The sequence below is a fragment of the Scylla paramamosain genome, chromosome 9, assembly GCF_035594125.1.
Source record: "Scylla paramamosain isolate STU-SP2022 chromosome 9, ASM3559412v1, whole genome shotgun sequence".
Lineage (NCBI taxonomy): Eukaryota > Metazoa > Arthropoda > Malacostraca > Decapoda > Portunidae > Scylla > Scylla paramamosain.
The window spans coordinates 4160001-4176428 of NC_087159.1; the positions used below are offsets into that span (position 1 = coordinate 4160001).

The window sequence follows — 16428 nt, forward strand, 5'->3', positions numbered from 1 at the left end:
AAGAAGTTTCGGAAGCAGTAGTGAAGGTGATGACGAAAGCATGAGGCAGGAAGGCAGGGAGAGGTAGGCAGGGTAAGAAAGGTAGGGTGAACGAGTGAGGATGAAGATACGGGTGAGGGAGGGCGTGAGGAAGGCTGTGTGAGGAAGTGAGGGAGGGCGAAGCAGGGTGAAAGGGGTTGTGGGTGAGGGTGGCAGGGTGAAGGGGTTGTGGGTGAGGGTGGCAGGGTGAAGGAAGGGTGCGGTTGGGTGGGTGAGTAAGGGCGTGAGGCTTGGTAAGGTGTCTCTTGATGGATGGATGTGGTTAGTCATGTAGAGAGAGAGAGAGAGAGAGAGAGAGAGAGAGAGAGAGAGAGAGAGAGAGAGAGAGGTCGTTTTGAGACCCATATGGAAATAAAATTCTCTCTCTCTCTCTCTCTCTCTCTCTCTCTCTCTCTCTCTCTCTCTCTCTCTCTCTCTCTCTCTCTCTCTCTTTTCCAATTATGCGTTTCTGTAGGGAATAAAAGTACTTTATAACTTATGTAAGTACGTACTAGTGTGTGTGTGTGTGTGTGTGTGTGTGTGTGTGTGTGTGTGTGTGTGTGTGTGTGTGTGTGTGTGTGTGTGTGTGTGTGTGTGTAGAATTTTAAAGACCACTTTTTATAATTACTTTTTTTTCGTTTTAATAGTGACATAACTGTACATTAAATAAATGGGTTGTCTGTGTATGTGTGTGTATGTGTGTGTCAGGGGTCAGGAGTCAGGCAGTGCCCTTTCAAGGTCACAGGCGGCCTTCTCTTGTCTCCGTGTTTGGGGGGAGGGGACGGGAGGGGAGGGGGAATGGTGGTGGTGGCGGCGGTGGCGGCGGCGGCGATGGTGGTGGTGGTGAGAGTGACTGGGGGGTCTTGCGCCAATACTCACCACACAGCAGGTATGAGAGAGAGAGAGAGAGAGAGAGAGAGAGAGAGAGAGAGAGAGAGAGAGAGAGAGAGAGAGAGAGAGAGAGAGAGAGGCAGCAGTAGGGTGTGGTGGTAATGACAGGTTAGTGTGTAGGCCGTATGGCGGTGGCAAGGAGGAGGAGGAGGAGGAGGAGGAGGAGGAGGAGGAGGAGGAGGAGGAGGAGGAGGAGGAGGAGGAGGAGGAGGAGGAGGAGGTATAGGGGAGGCAAGAGGACCTTCATGTATGGCCACACGCCTGTATACTCCTCCCCTCCCTCCTCTCCCTTCTCTTCTTCCTCTCCCTCCTCCTCTTCCTCCTCTCCCCCTGGCCAGTATTTGAGGGTTAGCACTCTGCTGCCCCTGTCATACACCGGGTGCGGCAGTGTATTGTTTTTTTGTGCTGCGTCTCCATGTATGGCTGCCGGCGGATGGGGGGAGGGGTGCTGGGGAGATGGGAATGGGGTGATGGGGAGGCGGGGATCGGGTGTGGTTGAGGGGAGATGGTGTGTGTTGCTGGGGTGAAGTGAGGCCAGTCTTCTCCTCCTCTTCTTCCTCCTCCTCCTCTCCTTTTGTTACTCTCTGGAGGTACTTTAAGTTTTTGTGTTTCTAAGGTGGGCTAAGTGAATGGCCGGTGGGTGTATGTGCAAGGTGTAGGCTGGTGTAGCTTGGAGTCCTGTAGGTGGGTGGAGGGTGAGTGGCAGGGTGTGAGGTGGGTAAGGGATGAGTTTTGCAGGGTGTAGGTTGAGTGTGGAGTAAGTGTAACAAGGTGGAAGGTTGAAATAGGGTGTAGGATAGAGGACGCTTGAGTGTGGCAGGGTGTAGAAGGAATATGGTAGGGTACAAGATGAGTGGCAGGGTTTAGAACGAGTGTGACAGAGTTTATACAGTGTGGAGGGTGCAGAATGTATGGCAGGGTGAAAGGTGAGTGTGACAGAGTATTGACATTGTGTAGAGGGTGTAGCAAGGTGAAGGACATGACTGATAGGGTGTAGGCGGAGTGGAGAGTGTGTGGCAGGGTACAGAATGAGTGTGTTTGTTTTATGCACCCCACCCATCACTTGTAACTCATTTGATGGTGACGTGACGATGACTGACTGCATGGGGAGGGAAGGGAGGGGCTGGGGAGGAAGGGAGGGAGGAGAGACTAGGGAGAGAAGGAAGAGGAACTGAGAAGGTAAGGATCAAGAAAGCGAGTGGAAGAGGATGTGGAATTAGAGAGAAATGGTATGTAAAATCTCCACTCTTATCTCTACACCACCACCACCACCAACAACAACAACAACAACAACGACAACAACAACAACAACAACAACACCCTCTCTTTTTGTCAGTCTCCCCATCTATAAACATTCGACCTCCCCCTCCCCTCCCTCCCCTCCCTCCCCTCTTCCTTAATTCTTCCCCGCGTCCCTTCACTCCACCCTTTCCCCATCCTGGTCCGTCTCGATACACAATTAACTGAACACACACACACACACACACACACACGCAGGAAGGCAGGCACCCCTCGTGGTGGTCGCCGGCTGGGTGCTTGTGTCAAGGCGCTTCAAGTTTTTTGTTTTTTTCTTTTGTCATGTTTTTATTTCAGGGTCGAATCCTTTGATGGCTTGTAGAGTGCAGCAAATGAGCCTTTGAGGGGACCTGAGAGAGAGAGAGAGAGAGAGAGAGAGAGAGAGAGAGAGAGAGAGAGAGAGAGAGTGTGTGTGTGTGTGTGTGTGTGTGTGTGTGTGTGTGTGTGTGTGTGTGTGTGTGTGTGTGTGTGTTCTTTGTGCGCCTGATGTAAGAAGCAGAAGTGCCATTAGCGATGCACGTGGGGCGTGTGTGGTGGGGCGTCGCCATCGGAGGGTACACCAGGGCTTGGGAAGGGCCAGGGCGGGGCGGGGCGGGGCGACGGGGGCGCTGCACCATCCGAAGGTTGACGGAGGCATCACAATACTGGGGTGGCGGGGGATGAGGGGAGGGAGGCGGAGTGGGTGTAGAGGGGAGTCACCCACTGCCTTAAACGACAAATATGTATGCTCAAGGATTCCACCCACCCTCCCCCGCCCTTCACAGCCTTCCCGCGTCCTCCCTCCGCCTTCACCGACCTTCCTCCACCCTCACCAGCATTCCCTGATCCTCCCTCGCCTCCAACATTCCCCTAAGCTGCATCACACCGCCCCCACCGCCACACTTACCCTCGGCCTCCCCAACCATAACTGAGTACACTGCCCACCTCCGGCCACTGAATAATGAATGGGTTCGCCTAATTTTTGTAATGAAGGTGAGTGGGGATGGAAGGAGCGGGAGGGGAAAAAAGGGAGAGGAGGGGAGAGGGGTTAGCAGTGCCGGAGGATACACAGAGAGACTCGGCTGTCGGTGCTGCACTAATGAAATAATGACAGTGAGTGTGGAGTCGCTCGCTTACTTCTGTTTGGCAAAGGTAAACAGCTCCATTGAGCCGCTGGAGGACGGTGGGTGTGTGGCACTGGGCGGCACTGGTCGGGGCGCGGCACTAGCAGGTAGGCCAGACCAGTGAAGGGAGTGGTAACGCCCGTCAGGTTACATGGGGCGCTGGTTGTAACTAGGCAGGGCTAGTTAAACAAAACTAACACAAACTCCAGACAGGAAACTACACAAACTAAACCACAGATACTAAAATACTTCAAGTAGTCGACCATCTTACTAAGCAAAACTAACTAGACACTAGACACTTCACTAACTACACCAACAACACTAACTAAAACAACACCAACCAAAACCACAGCTACTTAAACCTCTGAACACCTCCACGCACCAAAGTTGCTGTCACTGCCACTTAAAAACCCCGCACTAAACCTGTACCCGACCATTTCCTTAAGCTTGAGGAAGGGAAGGCGTAGCAGAAGTCAAAAGATCTAATAACTCTCACACAGTATACAGTATAAACATTGCTAGTATCCTGGCGGGGTGGAGGGGGGCAGGAGGGAGAGTGACACGTGTAAGTTTTAATAGTTAGCAATGCCATCATACGTGCAGTGGTCCCTTGCCAGCCTCGTGGCTCGTCCTGATGAGTGATGGGTGAGTGAATGAACCAGGGAGGGAGGGAAAGAGGCAAGAGAAGGCAAGGAAGGGAGGGAAAGAGCAAAGAGAAGGAAGAGTAGGTAAGGGATGGAGGGGGAAAGGTAATGGAGGGAAGGAAGAGAGGGGAATGGAGGGAAAGGGAGGGTGTCGACCAGGGCCAAGAAGTGAGGGAACAAAGGATCGGCCAGAGAGAGAGAGAGAGAGAGAGAGAGAGAGAGAGAGAGAGAGAGAGAGAGAGAGAGAGAGAGAGAGAATATGATAAAAAAAAAGACGAGAAAACTTTGAAGGCTCGTTAGTATGAAGGGGCGTATGTAACGAGAGTTTGGCGTGTGTGGGTTAGGGGGGATAGAGAGGGGGTGTAGGAATGTATAGGGAGGTAGTGGTGTGTAGTGGATGGCAAGATAACACTGTGGTGGTGGTGGGCGTGTGGTGGTGCTGTGGAGGTGTAGTGGCCGAGGCGAGAATGCTGGAGATAGATAGCAGAAAATTTTGCACAGGACTTGTGTTCCCAAATACGAGTATGTAGACCCGCCTCTCTCTCTCTCTCTCTCTCTCTCTCTCTCTCTCTCTCTCTCTCTCTCTCTCTCTCTCTCTCTCTCTCTCTCTCTCTCTCTCTCTCTCTCTCTCTCTCTCTCTCTCTCTCTCTCTCTCTCTCTCTCTCTCTCACACCTGGGGCTACCTTTAATGACACACCTCCCATTGTTCTTGCAGGTAAGCGTATGGGCCGAGGGACAGCTGAGGCGGCAGGTAATTACGAAGCATGATTGGGGCTCACCTGTGTCGCCCCCCTCCCCCCGCCCCCTGTACAGGTGAGGCGCGAGGGAAGCCTGAAAAAAAAAAGGTAGACGGGAAAAAAGTAACATTATCTTTTTAACGTTGGCTTTTTTTTTCTGTCTTTTTTTTATATATATATTTTTCTGTTGAGGATGTGGTTGGTATCATGTCCATTGAGATGCTGCAGAGAGATGGAGGGATGGAGGTAGAGGTGGAGAGATGGAGAGAGGTAGGTAGGTAGGGAGGGAGGCAGGAGTGCAAAGCCGCAAAAGAACTCCCCATTCTCTCTCTCTCTCTCTCTCTCTCTCTCTCTCTCTCTCTCTCTCTCTCTCTCTCTCTCTCTCTCTCTCTCTCTCTCTCTCTCTCTCTCTCTCTCTCTCTCTCTCTCATTTCCAGTGTCTCTCCCTCTGTCTCGTTTCTCTCCCTCCTCCCTAATTTTTTACTCCTACAATCTCCCCTTTCTGCCCAGTCCCTCTCCCTCTCCCTCTCCCTCTCCCTCTCCCTCTCCCTCTTTCTCCTCTGTGGCGATGGCAGTAACTAACCTCCACCCAGTCATGGGTCCTGATCCACCTCCCCCTCCATCCCTCCATCCGTATCCTTGCTATAGCCCTTCCATCCTCCTCCTCCTCCTCCTCCTCCTCCTCCTCCTCCTCCTCCTCCTCCTCCTCCTCTTCTTCTCATATCCTTCCACAATCCTCACTACCACCTACGTCTCTCTCTCTCTCTCTCTCTCTCTCTCTCTCTCTCTCTCTCTCTCTCTCTCTCTCTCTCTCTCTCTCTCTCTCTCTTGGTTTTCCCCAGTTTTTTCCCCCAATAGGACTTCCCCCCGCCCACTTTTCCTCCAAAGCCTAAGTAGGGACTCACTCGCCATCCATTCCCATCGCTGTTACTTCTGCCCCCGTCACGCTTGTCATGACTCCTCTTCCTACTCCCCCTCCCCTTCCTTTCCCTCCTCTTCCTAGTCCGCATGACCATCACCACCACCACCACCACCACTACACACACACACACACACTTCACCCCCTGCCATCAATCTTTCCCCGCCCCGATCCCTCCCACCATCCATCCATCCTTTCGTCCACCCTCACTCTCTTTCTCTCCCTCTCTGCCTCTCTCTTTATCTCCCTTTCTCCCTCTTCCTCACCCTCTCCGTTGTTCCTTGCCGCTGTAAATCACCGCCTTCACCCCCCGCCTGATCCAATTAAAGTGGTGTGGGCGCCGTGCCTTCATTCACGCCGCCGCTGCCTGCCTGTGGGGCGCGTCCTTCAATCCTCGCAGCGCCGGAGGATGTGTTGAGCGCTGCCACCTTCCCCCCACCCCACCAACCCCCCTAATGTCCCTCTTACACGGATGCGGTTTATCAAGAAAGCCTCCACCGCATCGCCTGCTACTACTTCTACTGATTCTACTGTCACTTCTGCTACTGCTGCTTCTACTGCTCCTATTGCTGCTACTTCGGGTTTTTTTTTTCTTTTACTTCTTCTGCTGCTGCTACTATTACTCCATCTACTCCTGGTTTTTCTGCATCTACTACTACTACTACTACTACTACTACTACTACTACTACTACTACTACTACTACTACTGCCGTTGTTTTTGTTGATACTGGTTCTTCTTTGTTTTATTTTGATCTTAATGTTTTTGTTATTGTTTGTTTCTCTCTCTCTCTCTCTCTCTCTCTCTCTCTCTCTCTCTCTCTCTCTCTCTCTCTCTCTCTCTCTCTCTCTCTCTCTCTCTCTCTCTCGCTGGTCTTTTTCATATTTATGGTACAATTTCCTAGAATTAGTTAACAGGATAAGGGCCTACGTTGCCTCATAAACACTCTCTCTCTCTCTCTCTCTCTCTCTCTCTCTCTCTCTCTCTCTCTCTCTCTCTCTCTCTCTCTCTCTCTCTCTCTCTCTCTCTCTCTCTCTCTCTCTCTCTTTCACACACATTTATTTTTAGAACGAGAGAGAGAGAGAGAGAGAGGTGGGGGAGGCTACCGTCAAGAGAGGCAGTACAAATAGTTAATTGGATATTGATGAGAGTGAGTCAGGTGAGGGAGTAAATGCGCACGTTAGGTTCCCGCCTCACTTGTACAACACCTGGGCCGCCCTTGCCTTTACCTATCTCTAAGGGTTACCTGAGGAGGGCCGCCTGGGGTCTTCACTTACTCACTCACTCACCAAATCTGATATAACGTAGCTTAACCAAATTTGACCAAACTCACTCATTTAACCTCATCTAACCTAACTTAATCTAACTTACCCTAATTTAACGTAATATAATTTGATCTGATCTAACTTTACATGACTTACCCTAACGTAAACTAACCTAACCAAATTTAACCTGACCAAACTTGATTACTGAGTCCGTTCCATTCATCTACCACTCTATTTGAGAACTGATTCCTTCCTATCACTTTCTTAAATCTATTTTTTTTTTTTTTTTGACATGTACCCGTTATTTCTAATGCTATCGTGATTACTGATCCTGAGAATTTTACTTACGTCCCCCGTGTTATAGCCCCTACACCATTTAAAGGCTTCTATCAGGCCCAATCTTAACATACGTCTCTCTAAGGAATGCAAATTTTATTCTAATCTATCTTAACTTGATTTAACCTACCCTAACCTGACTTAACTTAATTATTCACTCACAATGTAATCTAACCTAACAACCAAAAGTAATCTAACTTAACCTAACCACTTCCATCCCATGTCGCTCACTCGCAAGTGTTGTATTCGCTCACTGATGTAACCTAACTTAGCCAGATCTCTCTTACTCAGTCACTCATTCCCTCACCTGAACTTTGATGGGGTGGTTTAGTCGAAGAGAGAGAGAGAGAGAGAGAGAGAGAGAGAGAGAGAGAGAGAGAGAGAGAGAGAGAGAGAGAGAGAGAGAGAGAGAGAGAGAGAGAGAGAGAGAGAGAGAGAGGGTGACTCATGTTTATTTATTTTTTTTGTTTCTATTTCCTGTTTTTTTTTATTCCTCTCGTTCTTTTTTTCTTTCGCTTTAAATTTGATACCATTTCTTCCTTTCTCTCTGTTTTTTTCTCTCTCCCTTTTTCGTTAGTGTAATTTTTGCTGTGACATTTTTCTTTCTCTTTTCACAAATTTGATTATTATATTTCTCTTTTTCCATCCGTTTATTATTCCTGTATCTATCCCTTAATCTCTCTCTCTCTCTCTCTCTCTCTCTCTCTCTCTCTCTCTCTCTCTCTCTCTCTCTCTCTCTCTCTCTCTCTCTCTCTCTCTCTCTCTCTCTCTCTCATGCAGAAAAGATTGCCAAGTTTCTTATACTACTACTACTACTACTACTACTACTACTACTACTACTACTACTACTACTACTACTACTACTACTACTACTACTACTACTACTACTATTAAATCATAAGACTTACCTTCTTTTTTACGAGTCATTGACAAGTTCGTATAATTTGTTTTACGTCGGCGCCATTTGATCCTGATGTTGTGGCGCCGTGAATTCAATCGACCTTTAATTATTTGCTTATTTAGGCCTCTCTCTCTCTCTCTCTCTCTCTCTCTCTCTCTCTCTCTCTCTCTCTCTCTCTCTCTCTCTCTCTCTCTCTCTCTCTCTCTCTCTCTCTCTCTCTCTCTCTCTCTCTCTCTCTCTCTCTCTCTCTCTCTCTCTCTCTGTGTGTGTGTGTGTGTGTGTGTGTGTGTGTGTGTGTGTGTGTGTGTGTGTGTGTGTGTGTGTGTGTGTGTGTGTGTGTGTGTGTGTGTGCGCATATGCATGTGTGACGCATCCGTTCCTCCAACACACAAAAAAAAAAAAAGAAAAAAAAAGAAAAAATATATATAAACATATTAATGAAAGAGCTTCGTGGAAATTGAAATACGTGTAAAAGAAAATCATTTACGAACTGACTAAATTTGCTCACTCACTCACTCACTCACTCACTCACTCACTCACTCACTCACTCACTCACTCGTTCGTCCACCCATTTCACATTTACATTTAACCCTTTATACTAACATAACAATATTTATCTTTCATTTACTCCGCCTTTCTTTATCTCTCAGTGTCTCTCTCTTTCCCTCCCACCCCTACCTACGAGTTAATTATATAGCAACACAAAGAGGAGCACAGGGAGGGATGAGTCACGAATGTATGAAGCTCGGAAACCACGGAGGCCACGAGGCGAAGGATTGACTCATTACAGGAACGACCAAACCAGAACTTACCAGACGAAAGTGGGGGAAAGTGACGAAAGCTTGAAGTCTTAGCCCCTTGATGTGACTTTAAAGAACAGGGGATGAGATAGAGAACATGAGGGAAGAGGGAAGGAGGTATAAAAAAAAAGGGTAAGAGATAAAAAATGTGGACAAAACAAAATGGAAGGATGAAATGAAGGAACAAGAAGGATAGAATTAGAGAACAAAAGGATGGGGAGGAAAGATTAAAGCAAGAGGAAGGGAAAAAAGAAAGGATAACATGAGGAGAGATATTAAGTAAATGAATGAGCATAAGGGAGGATAAATTTTAAGAAGAAAAGTGTGAAAAAGAAAGAATAAGGAGGGAAAGAGAAATAACAGGGATAAGAAAAGGAGAACATGAGAAGAAGAGAACAGGAAATTAAAGTAAATAGAATAAACAAGAGGGAAGATGAAATTTAAGAACAAGTGTGTGGCAGAAGGAGTAAAAGAGGGGAAAAGGAATAATGGTGGTGAAAATAGAGAAAATAACGTAAAAAATAGATAAAAAAAAGAGTAAGAAAAGTAATGAACGAAAGGAAAGGATAAAATTTAAAGAACAAGCGAGAAAAAAAATAGAAAAAAGGAAAAGGAAAGAAGCAAAAATGTTACCGAGAGAAAAGGGATAAGAAAAAGACAACTGAAAAAAACTGGAAATATGTAAAAAAAAGAAAATCGAATGAACGAAAGAGATAAAAATTAAAGAACAACAGGGTGGGAAAGGATGATGAAGCAAGAGATGAGAAAAGGAGAAAGAAAGAACAGGAGGTAAAAAAGAAGATATGAAACGGTGGATGAAGAAACGGGAGGAAATTAAGTCATAGACGAACACACAGGGAGATAAATGGACACACACACACACACACACACACACACACACACACACACACACACACACACACACACACACACACACACACACACACACACACAGTGAGAGAGAGAGAGAGAGAGAGAGAGAGAGAGAGAGAGAGAGAGAGAGAGAGAGAGAGAGAGAGAGAGAGAGAGAGAGAGAGAGAGAGGGGGAGGAACACTGAGTGACGCATGCATAAAAAAAAAAAAAAAAGCAAAACGACGCACTTTATTCCAGACACATCCGCTACACACGCATCAAACAAACAAATAAACAAACAAACAAACAAACAAACACAGCACATACTACACACACACTTTTGACCCGTGTAAGAAACAAAACTCACATACATACGTACGAAACATAAGTACATACACGCAGAAGCAACATGACACACACACACACACACATACACACACACACACATAAGAGGATGCACGGTACGTTTTGTAGACACACACACACTTACACACACACACACACACACACACACACACTAAGCTGGCCTGTGCTGGGCTGGGCTGGGTTGGGTGGCGTGTGTAGTGGCTGGGAGGGGTCACAATAACAAAGAAGACACTCACTCACTCACTCACTCACTCGCTCCACCACGAATCTCGGCGATAAAACACACACACACAAGGACGAGGAGAGGAGAAAAAAGAGGAGGAGGAAGAGGAGGAGGAGATGTTTGATATGCAAGGACGTACGTCGTGAACTTGGAAGAGGAGGAGGAGGAGGAGGAGAAGGAGGAGGATGAAGAAGAATAGAAAGAAAAGATTGATAAACGAAAGAGAACAAAAAGCAGGCAGATAATAAGCTGAACAATAAGAATAAATACAGTTGTAATATATTAAAAAAAAAAAGACCAATGAACTAACCATCCAATCCACACACACACACACACACACACACACACACACACACACACACACACACACACACACACACACACACACACACACATTGACAGAAATTGAATATATCCAATTAGTGAAACAATGATACGCAAAGAACTCTCCCACTGTCACCCCTCCCCTCTCTCTCTCTCTCTCTCTCTCTCTCTCTCTCTCTCTCTCTCTCTCTCTCTCTCTCTCTCTCTCTCTCTCTCTCTCTCAGCAAGGTAAGAAATATTTTAAGTGGCTCTTGCTAATCGTTCGACAAGCCAGTTAGGAGATCGCTTCCGCTTCCTACACGTAAGAGAGAGAGAGAGAGAGAGAGAGAGAGAGAGAGAGAGAGAGAGAGAGAGAGAGAGAGAGAGAGAGAGAAAGTGTGACATCAAAAGCAACGAAAGGTGGGATTTACACACACACACACACACACACTCTCTCTCTCTCTCTCTCTCTCTCTCTCTCTCTCTCTCTCTCTCTCTCTCTCTCTCTCTCTCTCTCTCTCTCTCTCTCTCTCTCTAAATGTGTGATGTATTGCAGTGTGCGCGTAGAATTTGAGTGAGTGATGTCCATAGAGAGAGAGAGAGAGAGAGAGAGAGAGAGAGAGAGAGAGAGAGAGAGAGAGAGAGAGAGAGAGAGGCTAGTAGTTGTGTACATACATAGAACAAACACACACACACATGCAGGAGGATTAAAACGAGATAACACACACACACACACACACACACACACACACACACACACACACACACACACACACACACACACACACACACACACACACACACACACACACACACACACACACACACACACACACACACACACACACACACACACACACACACACACACCTGTAATATCACCTGACGCATCTGGCTAAACAACAAAAACAAGGCTCGGAACATGATCTCATACACTGTTCTCACGCCGTCACTCCAGGTGTGTGTGTGTGTGTGTGTGTGTGTGTGTGTGTGTGTGTGTGTGTGTGTGTGTGTGTGTGTGTGTGTGTGAATATATATACATCAGTTTATCATTTAAATCTTCTACTGTATAAATTAAATAGAACTAAGAATAGAATGAGTAAAAATATGGCTTAGAGAGAGAGAGAGAGAGAGAGAGAGAGAGAGAGAGAGAGAGAGAGAGAGAGAGAGAGAGAGAGAGAGAGAGAGAGAAAATAAGGCTCAAGGGAGAATGAGGGAGGGTTCGAGAGGAGTGAATGAGGGAAAGAGAAGAATGAAGCATAGAAATGAGATAAAAGAGAATGAGGAAGAGAAAACAAGAGAAAGGCACAGTTATGGGGTCCAGTAGAGAGCAAATAGAAGTAAGGAGACAAATGAGAGAAGTGAGAGGAAAAAAAGACGCTGTAAAAGAGAAGTTAGGGAAAGATTGAGAGATAGTGAACAGAAGAGGAGAACACGTAGATAACTGAAGGAAATGCGTCATAGAGAAGAAGAAGGAGGAGGAGGAGGAGAAGGAGGAGAAAGATGAGAAGTGAGACTGTGCTAAAGGGCGTGGGTGAGAGAAAGAAACAAAGAAAGAAAAGTAAACAGTGAATAAGGAAATAAACAGTTTAAAGGAAATGGAGAAAGAAAGAAAGAAAGGAAGGGAAATGGTAAAAAGAAAAAAGAAAAATCGTTTAAATGGAATGAGTCACCACCACCACCACCAACAACAACAACAACAACAACAACAACAACAACAGTAAACAAACAAACAAATAAACAAACAAGGGTAAAAATATAGTGTTAGATCAAAGGAGGAGATTGCCTATGATTCTGTCTCTCTCTCTCTCTCTCTCTCTCTCTCTCTCTCTCTCTCTCTCTCTCTCTCTCTCTCTCTCTCTCTCTCTCTCTCTCTCTCTCTCTCTCATGCTAGTCATTTTCGCATTTAATATTCCTCCTCATTTGTTTTCATACATTTTTTTTTTCATTTGTTTATATTTTGTCTCACTTTTATTTATTCATTTCGTATTTTTCCTCGTCTAGTATTTTATTTCCCCTTTGCTAGTTTATTTCCTCGCTCGCATATTTTTTTCCCCTTGCATGATGAAACTGTATCGTATTTAGGAAAGGAGGTCACGATGTGGAAAGGAAAAATACACGTCTCTCTCTCTCTCTCTCTCTCTCTCTCTCTCTCTCTCTCTCTCTCTCTCTCTCTCTCTCTCTCTCTCTCTCTCTCTCTCTCTCTCTCTCTCTCTCTCTCTCTCTCTGGTTGGTTGCGTCCATGATAAAACAATTCAATAAACCAATTGCAGCCTCAATTTTTTCTTATTTTTATGTACCCGCATCGAGAGAGAGAGAGAGAGAGAGAGAGAGAGAGAGAGAGAGAGAGAGAGAGAGAGAGAGAGAGAGAGAGAGAGAGAGAGAGATGGTTGCGAGATACTGTCAAGGTCATTCCTGTATGATAAACTGGAGAGAGAGAGAGAGAGAGAGAGAGAGAGAGAGAGAGAGAGAGAGAGAGAGAGAGAGAGAGAGAGAGAGAGAGAGTAGTGATGGATAGGAGTTGAAAAGGTGGCCGAGTGGAGTATGCGGGTGGAAGAGAATGGGTGGGGGGAGAGAGAGAGAGAGAGAGAGAGAGAGAGAGAGAGAGAGAGAGAGAGAGAGAGAGAGAGAGAGAGAGAGAGGGTGGTGGAAGGGCGGCAAGGGTGAGGGGACGGTGTGGGTGGCTAGTGGAGGGATGGAAGGGGTGTGGGTGATGTAGCTTTAGCTGGAATGGGTGGAGGTGAGGGGTGATGGAATGGTGGAGTGTGACCATCATTAACTTCTGTGCATCCGGCGTCACCGTCACCACCATTAACACCACCACTAGTATTACTCTCTCTCTCTCTCTCTCTCTCTCTCTCTCTCTCTCTCTCTCTCTCTCTCTCTCTCTCTCTCTCTCTCTCTCTCTCTCTCTCTCTCTCTCTCTGTGTGTGTGTGTGTGTGTGTGTGTGTGTGTGTTGTGTTGTGTTGTGTTGTGTGTGTGTCTGGTAATCCTGTTGCTGTCACAATGTTTTCCCCGCCTACACTAGCTTCTGTATTGCGCTTCACATCCACCACCACCACCACCACCACCACCACCACCACCACCACCCTTCTTTCCGCTAACGAACCAAACCAACACACTATCATCACACTTTCAAGCTTACTCCTCCTCCTCCTCCTCCTCCTCCTCTTCTTCTTCTTCCTCCTCCTCCGTTACTCGACAGTGTCCCTACAATTACACACAATTCCGGGCCAATCATCTCATCATCATTAGACTGATCAGCCTACCACGGGTCTCACCATCATCACCATTACTGCGCCTTCACCATCGCCGCCCTCGTCACCGTGCCGGATCGCCTCCTTTGAGCATAATTTAGGCCCATTTGTGCTCTTCACACAGGCCGCTGGGTAGGCCGTAGGGTGGATGACACGGCCCAACCTCCTCCTCCTCCTCCTCCTCCTCCTCCTCCTCCTCCTCCTCCTCCTCCTCCTCCTCCTCCTCCTCCTCCAACACCACAATTATTGCCACCGTATTTTTTTGTCATTTCTCTCTGCCACCTCTTCTTGACCTGTTTCCGTCCTCGGCTTATTACTCTCTGCCTCATTACCTTCGCCACTGCTGATACAACTAGCACTACTAGCGTCAGCGTATCTGCATCACTTCACTTCCACCACCACCACCACCACCACCACCGTCATCACCATTATCCTCATCATCATCATCGTTATGTAGACTTTTTTTCTTGACTGCATCTTCAGCATTGCTACCAATAATAGATTTCTGAGCCACACTCACCACTACTAACATACATACACACACACACCCTCCACCTCTTCCAACTCCTTCACACTCTATTTCCGCCTCTCCACTCCTACACCCTTTTCCTCCTTACTCACCCCGTTTCCTCCACTCTCCACTCCCTTCTCCACCTTCTCACTCACTTCTACTATGCAAGACAGGCACGGCACTTCACCTCGCTCACCACGCCAGCCGCTCCACACGTTCCACAGCCGCGGTAGGGGAGGCGACGCTTCCACACAGTCCTGCCAATACACAACTCGCTATTAGTGTGACCAGCGCGTTTTTACGACTCCTCGACAATTAGAGAAGTGGCGGTGTGGTAGCGATGTGGCTGGGGATGACACTGCTCTCTCTCTCTCTCTCTCTCTCTCTCTCTCTCTCTCTCTCTCTCTCTCTCTCTCTCTCTCTCTCTCTCTCTCTCTCTCTCTCTCTCTCTCTCTCTCTCCATGTTTTATATTTTCAGATCCCTTTGAGCCATTTGTGTGTGTGTGTGTGTGTGTGTGTGTGTGTGTGTGTGTGTGTGTGTGTGTGTGTTTGTTTGTTTGTTTGTTTGTTTGTTATTGACGATTGGGAATATGGTGGTGGTGGTGAGGGTGGTAGAGGGGAGAGGAGCCTTGATGGGCACAGTAGGAGAGAGAGAGAGAGAGAGAGAGAGAGAGAGAGAGAGAGAGAGAGAGAGAGAGAGAGAGAGAGAGAGAGAGAGATATGAATGTATGTTTACGAAATTGGTCAATGAAATAATGGTTCATTCAGAACATTAGCAGTAATGTTGAGAGAGAGAGAGAGAGAGAGAGAGAGAGAGAGAGAGAGAGAGAGAGAGAGAGAGAGAGAGAGAGAGAGAGATAGTATCCCAGAAGGTTTGTTTACATAGAATGGAGTTGCCAGATAGTAATTGCAAAAGCAAGTGCATTGTAGAGAGAGAGAGAGAGAGAGAGAGAGAGAGAGAGAGAGAGAGAGAGAGAGAGAGAGAGAGAGAGAGAGAGGAATTCTGCAAGTGCGTGTGTGTGCTTGTTTCCATTCCCTTCTGTCATAGCATTCCTCCTCCTCCTCCTCCTCCTCCTCCTCCTCCTCCTCCTCCTCCTCCTCCTCCTGCTATCATCTCGTCCTCTTCGTCTTTTGTTGCTTTCAATTTTTTTTTTATATCTTGTCGATCTATTTTTATTCCTCTTTTCTGTTTATCTTTAATCTTTCCTTCCCTTCCCCTCCCCTCCCCTCTTTCTTCGTCTTCCCTTCGTTTTCTTTCGTTTTCCTTCCCCTCTCTTCCTTTCCTTCCCACACTCCTTCGCCTCTCCTTTTCTTCCTTCACTTCCTTCCTTATCCTTTTATTTTTCCACATCGTCCTTCTCAAATCTTCCCCATGCCTTAAAATATCTCCCGGTCTCTCCCTGCCTCTCCCTTCCACCCTTTCCTCTCTCTTCATCCACTAGTTCATCCTTGTCACCCATCCACTTTGTGTCTAATGGGATAATTACAATCCTACCACCATCCACTTCCCACCTTCCACCAACCATTTGTTTTCTTCTCTCCTGCCTCTCGTCTTTTGTTCTCTTTGACTTTCTTCTTCTGAAAACCTCCATTCCAACTCTTAATCTATTTTTATTTTGTTCTTTACTCTTATTCTGTATCTTTTTTATGCATTCATTCTTTTCTTCTCCTCTTGCTGCCTCCATCCCTCACAACACACACACACACACACACACACACACACACACACACACACACACACACACACACACACACACACACACACACACACACACACACACACACACACACACACACACACACACATATTCTTTGCTACTCCAGCTCTGCATAATGGAGGAGGAGGAGGAGGAGCAAGAGGAGGAGGAGGAGGAGGAGGAGGAGGCATTGGTAGTGGCCGAGATGTTGTTAGGAGGAGGTAGTGAAGGAGGTGGAGGTTTAGGTGTTGGTGGTGGTGGTGGTTGGGTAAGAGGTGGTGGGAGGAGGAGGAGGGTGGCGGTGGTAAG

General features: G+C 47.0%; 1 protein-coding gene across 1 annotated transcript in view; it reads left to right on the forward strand.

Moving 5' to 3' along the window:
* Positions 1 to 16428, forward strand: part of LOC135103419 (uncharacterized) — a 156281-nt gene that overhangs the window by 53575 nt on the left and 86278 nt on the right. The gene's annotated exons all lie outside the window — the stretch shown is intronic.